General features: G+C 35.7%; 1 pseudogene; it reads right to left on the bottom strand.

The window, feature by feature from the left end:
* Positions 1–6,196: 6,196 nt before the first annotated feature.
* LOC144256552 (52 kDa repressor of the inhibitor of the protein kinase pseudogene) lies at positions 6,197–9,226 on the bottom strand (annotated as a pseudogene).
* Between the last annotated feature and the right edge of the window lie 2,316 nt (positions 9,227–11,542).

Here is an 11,542-nt window from a genome sequence, read left to right as displayed (position 1 = left end):
AAGAATATTTGTTCCAATTTAATTATTAACCCAGAATTAACTCTTTAATTATTATGTAATGAGTGTACTGCATGCACCCATTACATAATAATGCAAACATATGCAAAACAATCTTATTTTCTGGTGGTTCAGCTTTTCTACCATGATTTATAATGTAATAAATTGACAAGTTACTGGAATGTTTCATTGATGACTATGATTTACAAGAGATTAAATTTGTCTCTTCACCATTAAGTTAACAGGGAAAGGTAAAATGTAATTTAAGAGCAGTGGCATATTATTTGTACAATTTTAAGGCATGGTAGCCTTTCTGTTTCATATTTCAAAAAGCCTGAATAGTAAATAGGGAAATTTGCAAATCTAACATCTGGGAAAGTGTAAGCAGATGTTTTATGGAAGTGTCCCAAATAAGAAAGCTAATTATAAATATAAAACGCATTTATTTCCAGATCCAGGTATGTTTTCTTTCCTATATAAAATCCTAAAGGGAAAAAAATCAACTTATGGATTTCTATCTTTCCTTTTATCAGAGACAGAAAAATTTAAGAGTAGTTGGCAAAAATTCAACTATACTTGAGGAAGACCAGACCAGGTAAGCAAAAAAGACTGGCTATTAAAAGATAAGCAAAAGCTTTGCAAGAAGCTACCAAAAAAGTATCAAAATCAATATTAATCAATATTAGATTGCATTGAATTTAGATCAAAAAGCATTAAACAACATGAAGAGGGGTATTTCATAAAGGGTGAATTCACAATGGAGTTCTGTGTACCAAATAACATAGCACCAGCATTAATAAAACACAAATTGCAAGAAACTGAAAGAGTAATGTACAAAAATATATTCACAGTAGGAGATATTAACTCACTCCTCTCATTTTTAACCAGTCAAGTAGACAAAAAATAGCAATGTAGGAAAAAAAACCCACCCTTTTTCTAAGAGTTCAGGGAAGCAACAAAAATCGAAAATATTAGGTGATACAATAATTTTTTAAAAATATGTTATATATACACACAATAGAGTTTTATTCAGTCATTAAGAAGAATGAAATTATAACAATTGCTGGTAAATGAATAGACTTGGAGATCATGCTCAGTGACATAAGCCAGATTCAAAAAGTCAAGGGTCAAATGTTTTCTCTCAAACGTGGAAGCTAGAACAAAGTAAGAGGCAAACAATGTTGGGGGTAGGGAATCCCATGAAAATAGAAGGGAGGTCACTAGAGCAGAGGAAGGGGATCAATGGGGAGGGAGGAGGGAACCAACCAGAAAATGATGGAACTGCAAAACAGAATTGCCCAAATTTTGCTCTGCACCTATATAAATATACCACAGTGAATCTCTCTCTCTCTCTCTCTCTCTCTCTCTCTCTCTCTCTCTCTCTCTCACACACACACACACACACACACACACATACATACACATATACACACACACACGGCTAATTAAGAAAATTGTAAATAGTAGGAAGAGTAGTATAGAGAAAGGGGGACTGGAAAAAATTGGGAATTAACATGGAGCAAAATATTTTCCATGCATGTATGATTATGTGAAATTGAATTCTAATATTATATATATCACACTAATAAACACACACTTTAATAAAGAACATCAAAAGAGTAGTAATAACTCTTACATATCTGCTTTTGGCAGTATAGTAGACAAGGCAGTCCATAAAGTCTTGCACTTCCATAAAACACTCAGATACTGAACAAATTACAGCAAATATGTTTTAATATTTATTTCTCAACTCACAAAAAGTTAAAAATATGAAAAAAACCGGAAAAATTAAAGAAAAGCTAAAACTATACAGATAGGTCAACACTGATGAAGGGAAAAGTGCTGCTTTAGTGGACAAAAGCCAACACTGAGAAATCAGAATTTTGGAGAATAGTAGCCCCTTAGAGTGTGAAGAGTCTAATTTGGATCCAATCAGGGGGTCAGGGGTTGCTGAGTCTGCTTGGGACACATTTATAAGGCTGGGGCACATAAAGGCCTATAGATCTATGCAAGGATGGACAGCTAAATGTATATCAGTCTATAAAGGGAACAGACTGAGAAATAGGTTTGTTAAAAATGGAATTCAGTTAAAAATCATTAGCAAAGAGATACTGCCAGACAATTTTCTACTAGTGAAACTAGCAAACTACTCTTCTTAAAAGGTTATGATCCAAATAAAACATGAAAATTAACAATAGTTTTAACTGAATGTTGATGGAAATGTTTCATTTTTTATCTCATTGGTTATAGCTACAACTGTTTCAAGGAATATTTATAGCTTTAAATATTTATATCAGGTGATAAAAACATCTAAAAGTTAATGAGCTTAATGTTAGAAGTTAGAAAATTGATTTCTTAATAATCTGATAGTAAGAAGAATGAGAAATATTATAAAAGTCAGTTAAAAACTTAATGGAAAATAAAGGTATGATATGATAGAGTGAAATGATAGACCCAATATTGGTCATTGGAAAAGAATAATAAAGTACACAATTCTCTGTTAGGATTGAGCAAGATGAGAGTTGTGGGTAGAAGAGAGAGGAGAGAGAGGAGGCATAAACATATGGAATGGAATAAGGAACCAGCTACGACAGTGATAAGAAGATATTATTACAATACTGAGAGGAATTATATTATTTCCAATAAATTTGAAAACAAAATCTATGAGGAAATTCCTGGGAAAATATACTTTAGGTATTAAAATTGACATAAATGAAAAAGTAAGATTTAAATAGTCCTATTACCATTGAAATTTGAATTACAGTTTTAACCACTTTCCACAAAGAAAACAATAGGCCCTGCTGGATTCACAGGATAATTATTTCGAGTTAAGACCCTGGTAAGCGATGCTCTAGTAGTAAGGACAAACTCAGGCAACCTGAAATTTAATCTAGTAGCATCCTTCAGGTATTTGACCAACTGTAACTGAAGACTAGAAAAAAAATTAATTCTTCCCCAGAAGATGAAAATAGCATTTATATTTTTTATTTTTCAATTTGCAATCAAAATGTCCAGTATTCAGTAAACACTGATTAGACATATTAGGATTCAGAACCAATTCTGAGTGAAAACCAGGATAAAACAGACTAATAGAGATATGCCCAGAGATGGTCCATATATTAAGGTTATCAAAAAAATTTTAAAATATGTTTAAGGGAGTAGATATCAAGACAATTTTTTTTTTTTACCCTGCTACTAATGACAGTCTTTTTTTTTTTCCTGGTTGTATATAAAGTATATTCACACCATTCATGTCTTTGTACATGTACTTAGGGTAATGATATCCATCTCATTCCACCATATTTTTTGCCCCCATGGACCCTCCCTTTCACTCCCTAACTTTTGCCCTATCTAGAGTTTGTCTAATCCTCCCATGCTCCCCCTGCCAAGCCTATAGCCTCCTTATATCAGAGAAAACATTTGGCATTTTTTTTGTGTGTGACTGGCTAACTTTACTTGGCATTATATTCTCCAAGACCATCCATGTACCTGCAAATGTCATGATTTTATTATCTTTTAATGCTGAATAATATTCCATTGTGTATATTTCCTTTATACTTTCATCTACTGAAGGGCATCTAGGGCATCATAGTTTAGCTATTGTGAATTGTGCTTTTATAAATATTGATGTGGCTGTGTCCCTGTAGTGTTGAGAGCCACAACCGAAGGGGCCCCAGCAAACTTTCAGACTGCCAGCTGATGATTGGCTCACAGCGGCCCCAGCAACATCTAGCTGAGTGGCTCCTCTGCGGTGATGCTCGTTGGGCTGTTTCCCTGCCCTTTCAGACCATGGAGCTGCTCATTGGGGGACTTTTTTGGCTCCGCCCATGCGACCCAGCCAATCGGCCTCAAGAGCAGGAGGATTGTGGGAGGTGGAGAGGCTGGTGGTTGTGAGAGAGGCTTGTGGGAAGCTGGTGGTGGCAGTTGGGCTCTGAAGGTTTTCCTGAGGAGCTGTTTTATTTGGCGTGTGTGGTTCTAAAAATAAAGTTTGTTTCTTTTGACAAGTGGCTCCTGAATTGTGTCCAGCTAGACTGCGGCACTGTAGTATGCTGTTTTTAAGTCCTTTGGATATAGACCAAGGGGTGGGATAGCTGGGTCAAATCGTGGTTCCATTTTCAGCTTTCCAAGGAGTCTCCATACTGCTTTCTATATTGGGTGTACCAATTTGTAGTCCCACCAGCAAAGTATGAGTGTGCCTTTTCCCCCACATCCTTGCTAACAATTATTGTTGTTTGTATTCTTAATAGCTGCCATTATGACTGGAGTGAGATAAAATTTTATAGTAGTTTTGATTTGCATCTCTCTAGTTGCTAGAGATGTTGAAAATTTTTTCATGTATTTGTTGATGATTGTATATCATCTTCTGAGAGGTGTCTGTTCAGTTCCTTGGCCCATTTATTGATTGGGCTATTTGTTTTTTGGTGTTTAGCTTTTTGAGTTCTTTATGTACCCTAGAGATTAGTGCTCTACCTGATGTGTGAGTGGTAAAAATTTGCTCCCAAGATGTAGGCTGTCTATTCACCTCACTGATGGTTTCTTTTGCCGAAAAGAAGCTTTTTAGTTTAAATTCTTCCTATTTCTTGATTCTTGATTATAAGAGTCTTATTAAGGAAGTTGGGGCCTAATACAACCTATAGAGATTTGGGCCTACTTTTTCTTCTAATAGGAAGCGTCTCTGGTTTAATTCCTAGGTCTTTGATCCACTTTGAGTTGAGTTTTGTGCATGGTAATAGATAGGGATTTAATTTCATTTTGTTGCATATGGATTTCCAGTTTTCCCAGCACCATTTTTTGAAGAGGCTGTCTTTTTTCCAATGTATGTTTTTGGCGCCTTTGTCTAACATACCTGTAATAATGTGGGTTAGTGTCTGTGTTCTCTATTCTATACCATTGATCTACCAGTCTATTTTGGTACCAATACCAAGCTGTTTTTGTTACTATTGCTCTGTAGTATAATTTAAGGTCTGGTGTAGCGATGCTACCTGCTTCACTCTTCTTGCTAAGGATTGCTTTAGCTATTCTGGGTCTCTTATTTTTCCAGATTAATTTCATGACAGCTTTTTTTTATTTCTATGAGGAATGTCTTGGGATTTTGATTTGAATCGCATTAAATCTGTATAGTGCTTTTGGTAGTATGGTCATCTTGACACTATTAATTCTGCCTATTGAAGAACAAGGGTGATCTTTCCATCTTCTAAGGTCTTCTTTAATTTCTTTCTTTGGCATTCTGAAGCTTTTGTTATAAAGGTCTTTCACCTTTTTCACTAGGTTGATTCCCAAGTATTTTATTTTATTTTTTTTTTGAGGCTATTGTAAATGGGGTAATTTTCCTTGTTTCCCTTTCAGAGGATTTGTCACTGATATACAGAAATGACTTGATTTATAGGTGTTGATTTTGTATCCTGCTACTTTGCTGAATTCATTTGCTAGTTCTAGAAGTTTTCTGGTGGAATTTTTTGGGTCTTCTAGGTATAGAATCATATCATCAGCAAATAGTGCTAATTCTTTTCTAATTCTTCTTTTCCTATCCATATCCATTAATTTTCTTCATCTGTCTAATTGCTCAGGTCAGTGTTCCAAGAACTATGTTAAATAGAAGTGGTGAAAGAGGGCATCCCTGTCTTGTTCCAGTTTTTAGAGGGAATGCTTTCAATTTTTTTCCATTTAGAATGACATTGTCCTGGGGCTTAGCATAGAGAGCCTTTATGATGCTGAGATATGTTCCTATTATCCCTAGTTTTTCTGGTGTTTTGAACATGGATGGGTGCTGTATTTTGTTAAATGCTTTTTCTACATCAATTGAGATGATCATATAATTCTTATATTTAAGTCTATTGATGTGATGAATTACTTTTATTGATTTCTGTATGTTAAAACAACCTTGCATCCTTGAGATGAACCCCCTTGACTGTGGTGCACTATCTTTTTTTTTTTTTTAAACAAAATTCACATTTTATTTAGATTGAAATAAACTATACAAAATTGATTTTCTTCACCAAAAATAACAGCAATATTTTCTGTATTATTTCTAGATAAACCGCGAAACATTTATTTTGTAGGTTTTCCAGGTTTTGCTTATAAATCAAGACGAGGCAGTAGATATAGTCATGGAAAAAGAAAACAGACAAGTTGCCCATATCCACAGCCTCTGATTCTGTCTTGACCGTGAAGCAGAAGTGTTCACCATTTACCTGCTAAAATGAAGGTGTAGGCTTATGAAGACGTAGGCTCAACAAAGGAATGTAAACAGCAACAACCAGATGTGGAACAACTACGGCAAGCTCTTCCACTCAAATTTTAACTGTAACTTGTTCTTTAAGTTCTTTTGATAAAGACAAAATCTATACTGAAATCTGTTTGGTGAGCTCACAACTCTGGTTAATTCCCTTAATTGTCCATTACAGATTTTAACACACTTAAAACTCCTAATAGTCAAAGGTCAACAGTAGGCTTCATTGTAACATTTCATAAGATGCATTCTTTTCTTATACCTCCTCAAAATTTATTTCTTCAAAATTGATAATAATACCTGACAACTGGATCCATGGTAATAATACATTTTATAACCTAAAAGACTTAACTAAAACAATTTCAGAGTGCTACTAGCAGAGGTCACGCAGAGGTGAAATGTGGTACTTCCAATGCAGTCTTCTGGAAGAACAGACAATTTTTCAAAGCACGAGAGCTCAAACAGGTACCATGTACATAGGCAGATTACCAATGGCTAATGTATTCATGAGGCCTGTAGGCAAAGATATTCAGTGATAAGTGACCTACATATACCTTACGGCTTTTCTTCCAAATATCAAATATAAGAGAAAACCCATTTAAAAAGTCTTTTAGGTATTTTCAACAGTTTCTGAATTATCTGTAGGAAGCTCTGACTTAGTTGTATATAGTTTGATATATGTGTCTACCATTAAATCCAGATCATGTTTTATATCAAAATTTATGTTAAGCAAAGCCAAGTTACTTGACCTTTGGTCTGTCAAAGTGTTCCTCAAGTATGCTTTAAGACGCTTTCGTCCATTTTCATAGCGTTCATTCTCAACCTTCATTACAGGAAGAATACACAGGACCTTCAGCAAAGCATATACATTAGGAAAAAACTTGATATCAGGCAAATGAAGGGCTTCATAAATGGTGGATGGAAGCTCTATATCTTTCCCTCGATGTTTCCATTTGATTCTCCAACAGTGTAGCTCAGCTGAGAGAGTGTCGGGATTAGGCAAGTCACTTCTGTACATGTCAGCATGGTGCTCCTCTGATGTATTAAATTTGAGCTGTCCCATGACTGACGGTACAAGAGATAAGCATTTAAGAGCTTTGAGGTGCTGTTCTGAAAATATATCTTTAAGTTCCTGAATGATGTGTTCCACTGTTGGAACACTTAGGGTTTCTTTATAGTAACTTTCAGAGGTTAGCTGAGATTCCAGGTTACCCTGCTGAGCCCTACGAAATTTCCCAGGAAGTTTCATCTGAATATCAAGTTTGGTTGCCAAATTTGTTGCTTCCTCAAACCAAAACTCATGATAAACTTCAATATTTTCCATTACTTCATTGAGTGAATGTAGTACTGCAGTTAAGCTACTGGCAGCAAAGAAGACATCAGAAGTTTGTCCCTGGAGATTTTTCCCAAAGGCTCTTGTAAAAGATAAGACATTTTTAAGAACAACAATGGTAACAATGAAATCAAAATCTGTTACTGCACTACAGAGTACAAATGCTCGACCAGTTATACAATTATTCCATCTAATATTTGTGTCACTATTTATACCATCTAAACATAAAACAAGTGCTTGCAGGAGATCCACCAAAATTTCAAAAGCATCATGCCTGCCTGTCCACTGAGAATGGCAAATTTCCTTCAGTTCTTTACCCCTTTCTTCACTGTTCTGAAAAAGAACAGAAATTACATTGTCAAGTTCTAATAGCAGTTGTGGTGATCGATGGAAAAAAGAACAAACTTCTTCAATTGTTCCTAATGCAACAGACACCCCCATCACAGGCACTGATTTTGCCAACCACATGTTTAAGGCACAGGAAGAGCAGAGTGTGTAGATAGCTTGAGGGTATTTCTCTAAAAGTCTAGAAGCAACAACTTTCATTTTGGAAGAGAATCCGCTAGACACAATGTAAGCCTGGCCACGACAATACTCCATATTTAGTCCCCACTTCTCAGTTATGGTAGTGTGAAATTTCACAGCCAAAATTTCTGCATCAGCTTCATAAGGCAGGAAGCCCACAAATTCCTCTCTCAAGTTATGAGACTCATCTACAAACCTCACCAACACGGGAAGGTGCTCTTCCCCTGCTATGTCCACCACATCATCAGTGATAATGGAAAAGAAGTGTGAGTCTCTCACTTCCCTGAGGGTTTCTTCCCGGATGCAACTCTCACAGATCTCCAGCATCTGTTTCTGTTGTGTTTTTGAACAGAACAATGTGTTAACTGCTGTGGTCTCAAAGCGTTTTCTCAGAACCTCTTCACCAGAATTTATCCGGCACTCCAACAGGGCCTGAAAGTTATCAGGAGTGAAGAGACCTTCTGGGATTTCATCAGCCTCATGCCCGTCCAGAGGTATATTTTGTTTTCCCATAAGAATCAAAATTTCAAATAAAGATTTTAAGTACTCTTTGTTTTCCTTCTCTTCAAGGGTTAAAGGCAAAGTATCTTCATCCTGTTCATCACCGCCTTCTTCTGCACTGGGGTTCTGAGCATTGCTATTGTTTGTTTCTTTATGTTTTTGTTCCTGTTCAGAAGTTTCATCAATTTTTTTCTGTTTCAGTGTCCTGATTTCATCTTCACTCAATTCTTTTATTCGTTTTCTGTGTCTACTATGTGGATTGTTCAAATGACTGGTAAGATCAAATATTGTTGGTATTGCATTATCTCGAAGTACTGTCCTATAAGGACTAGTTCTACAGATCATAGAGGTCTCGAAGTGTTTGGCACATAATCGATAATGTTTATTTAGTTGATCAGGTGTTTTATCTTCCAAGTCAGCTCTCCTACAATTCTCCACCCACTTCTGGCATCTGGCCGGATCCCGCGGGAACCTGAAGAAGGCCAGGTCGGACTGCGTGCTCTTCCGCGTGCAGTTGGGGGCAGCGCAGAAGTTCGGCATCGTCGCCCGCCTGCCGGCTGGCCCAGTCCTCCCCTCCCCGCCTCCTCAGGGCAGCCACCCGCCCGTCGGGGCCGGGGAGGGGAGCCAGGCTGGCCGGCCGGCTCGGCAGGCTGCACTATCTTTTTGATATGTTTTTGTATTCAATTTGCCAGGATTTTATTGAGAGTTTTTGCATCTAAGTTCATTAGCAATATTGGTCTTATGTTTTCTTTCTTTGATGTGTCTTTGCCCAGTTTTGGAATCAGGGTGATATTGGCCTCATAGAATGAGTATGGAAGTGCTCCCTTTTTTTTATTTCACAAAATAATTTCTAGAGTTTAGGTATTATTTATTCTTTATAGGTCTTATAGAACTCAGCTGTGTATCCATCTGGTCCTGGGATTTTCTTGGTTGGTAGACTTCAGATGGTGTCTTCAATTTCCTTGCTTGAAATTGATCTGTTTAAATTGCATATATTATCCCAATTAAATTTGGGCAATTCATATGCCTCTAGAAATTTGTTGGTGCCTTCAGTATTCTCTATTTTATTGGAATACAAATTTTAAAAATAATTTCTAATTATCTTCTGTGTTTCTGTAGTGTATGTTGTGATATTTCCTTTTTTATCACATATGTTAGTGACTTGAGTTTTCTCTCTCCTTCTCTTTGTTAGCGTGGCTAAGGGTTTGTCAATTTTATTTATTTTTTTGAAGAACCAACTTTTTGTTCTGTCAATTTTTCAATTGTATCTTTTGTTTCAATTTTATTGATTTCAGCTCTGATTTTAATTATTTCCTGTATTCTGCTGTTTTTTGTGTGAACATTTTCTTCTTTTGCTAGGGTTTGAGATGTAGTATTGGGTCATTTATTTATTGACTTTTTCTTCTTTTAAGGAATGAACTCCATGCAATGTTCTTTCCTATTGGTTCTGCCTTCATAGTGTCCCAGAGATTTTGATATGTTGTATCAGTGTTCTCATTTACCTCTAAGAATTTTTAAATATCCTCTTTGATATCTTTTACAACCTGTTTTTCATTTAGTAGCATATTATTTAGTCTCCAGGTATTGGAGTAGTTTTTATTTTTTATTTTTTCATTGATTTCTAAGATCATTCCCTTGTGATCTGATAGAATGCAGGGTAGTATCTCTACTTTTTTGTGTTTTTTTAAGAGTTACTTTGTGCAATAATATGTGGTCTATTTTAGAGAAGGATCTACATGCTGCTGAGGAGAAAGTGTATTTTTCACTTGTTGAAGGATGAAATATTCTATTTATGTAAGTTAAATCTAAGTTATTATTTGCATTATTGAGTTCTATAGCTTCTTTGTTCAGCTTTTGTTTGGAAGATCTATCCAGTAGTGAAAGAGATATGTTAAAGTTACCCAGAATTATTGTGTTGTGGTCAATTTGACTCTTGAATTTGAGAAGAGTTTGTTTGATGAACATAGCTGCTCCATTGTTTGGGGCATATATATTTTTATATTTGCTATGTCTTGTTGGTGTATGGTTCCCTTGAGCAGTACGTAGTGTCCTTCTTTGTCCCTTTTGATTAACTTTAGCTTAAAGTCTACTTTATTTGATATGAGGATGGAAACCCCTGCTTGTTTCCCAGTCCATGTGAGTGGTATGATTTTTCCCAACCTTTCACCTTCAGTCTGTGCATGTCTTTTCCTATGAGATGAGTCTCTTGGAGGCAGCATTTTTTTCTTTCTTTTTCTTTTTCTTTCTTTTTTTTAAAAAATCTAATCAGCTAGTTTATGTCTTTTGATTGGTGAGTCTAGACCATTAACATTCAGGATTATTATTGAGACATGATTTGTATTCCCAGGCATTTTTGTTACTTAACTTGGTTTTTCCTTTGGTTAGCTTGTCCGTTAGGGTAATACCACCCTCTGCTGATTTTCATTGTTGTTTTTTATTTCCTCTTCATAGAATATTTTGCCAAGAATGTTCTGTAGTGCAGGTTTTCTAGCTGCAAATTCTTTTAGATTTTGTTTATCATGGAAGGTTTTTATTTCATCATCAAATCTAAAGCTTAATTTGGGCAGATACAAAATTCTTGGTTGACATCCATTTTCTTTCAGAGCTTGATATATATTGTTCCAGGATCTTCTAGCTTTCAGAGTCTGGGTTGAAAAACCTTCATATAACCTAATTTGTTTCTCCCTATATGTAATCTGATTCCTTTCTCTTGTAGCTTTTTTCAATATCATGTGCCTTGGTGTGGATCTGTTGTGATTTTGTACAATTGATATCCTGTAAGCCTCTTGGATTTTGTTTTCCAATTTGTTCTTCATGTTTGGAAAATTTTCTGATATTATTTCACTGAACAGATTGCTCAGTTCTTTGGATTGTAACTCTGTGTATTCCTCTATTCCAATAACTCTTAAATTTGGTCTTTTTATATTATCCCCAATTTCTTGAATGTTCTGCTCATA

The sequence above is a fragment of the Urocitellus parryii genome, chromosome 8 (assembly GCF_045843805.1).
Source record: "Urocitellus parryii isolate mUroPar1 chromosome 8, mUroPar1.hap1, whole genome shotgun sequence".
NCBI classification, from domain to species: domain Eukaryota; kingdom Metazoa; phylum Chordata; class Mammalia; order Rodentia; family Sciuridae; genus Urocitellus; species Urocitellus parryii.
Note: the sequence above shows the minus strand (reverse complement) of the source record. Positions and strands in the feature narration are given on the sequence as shown.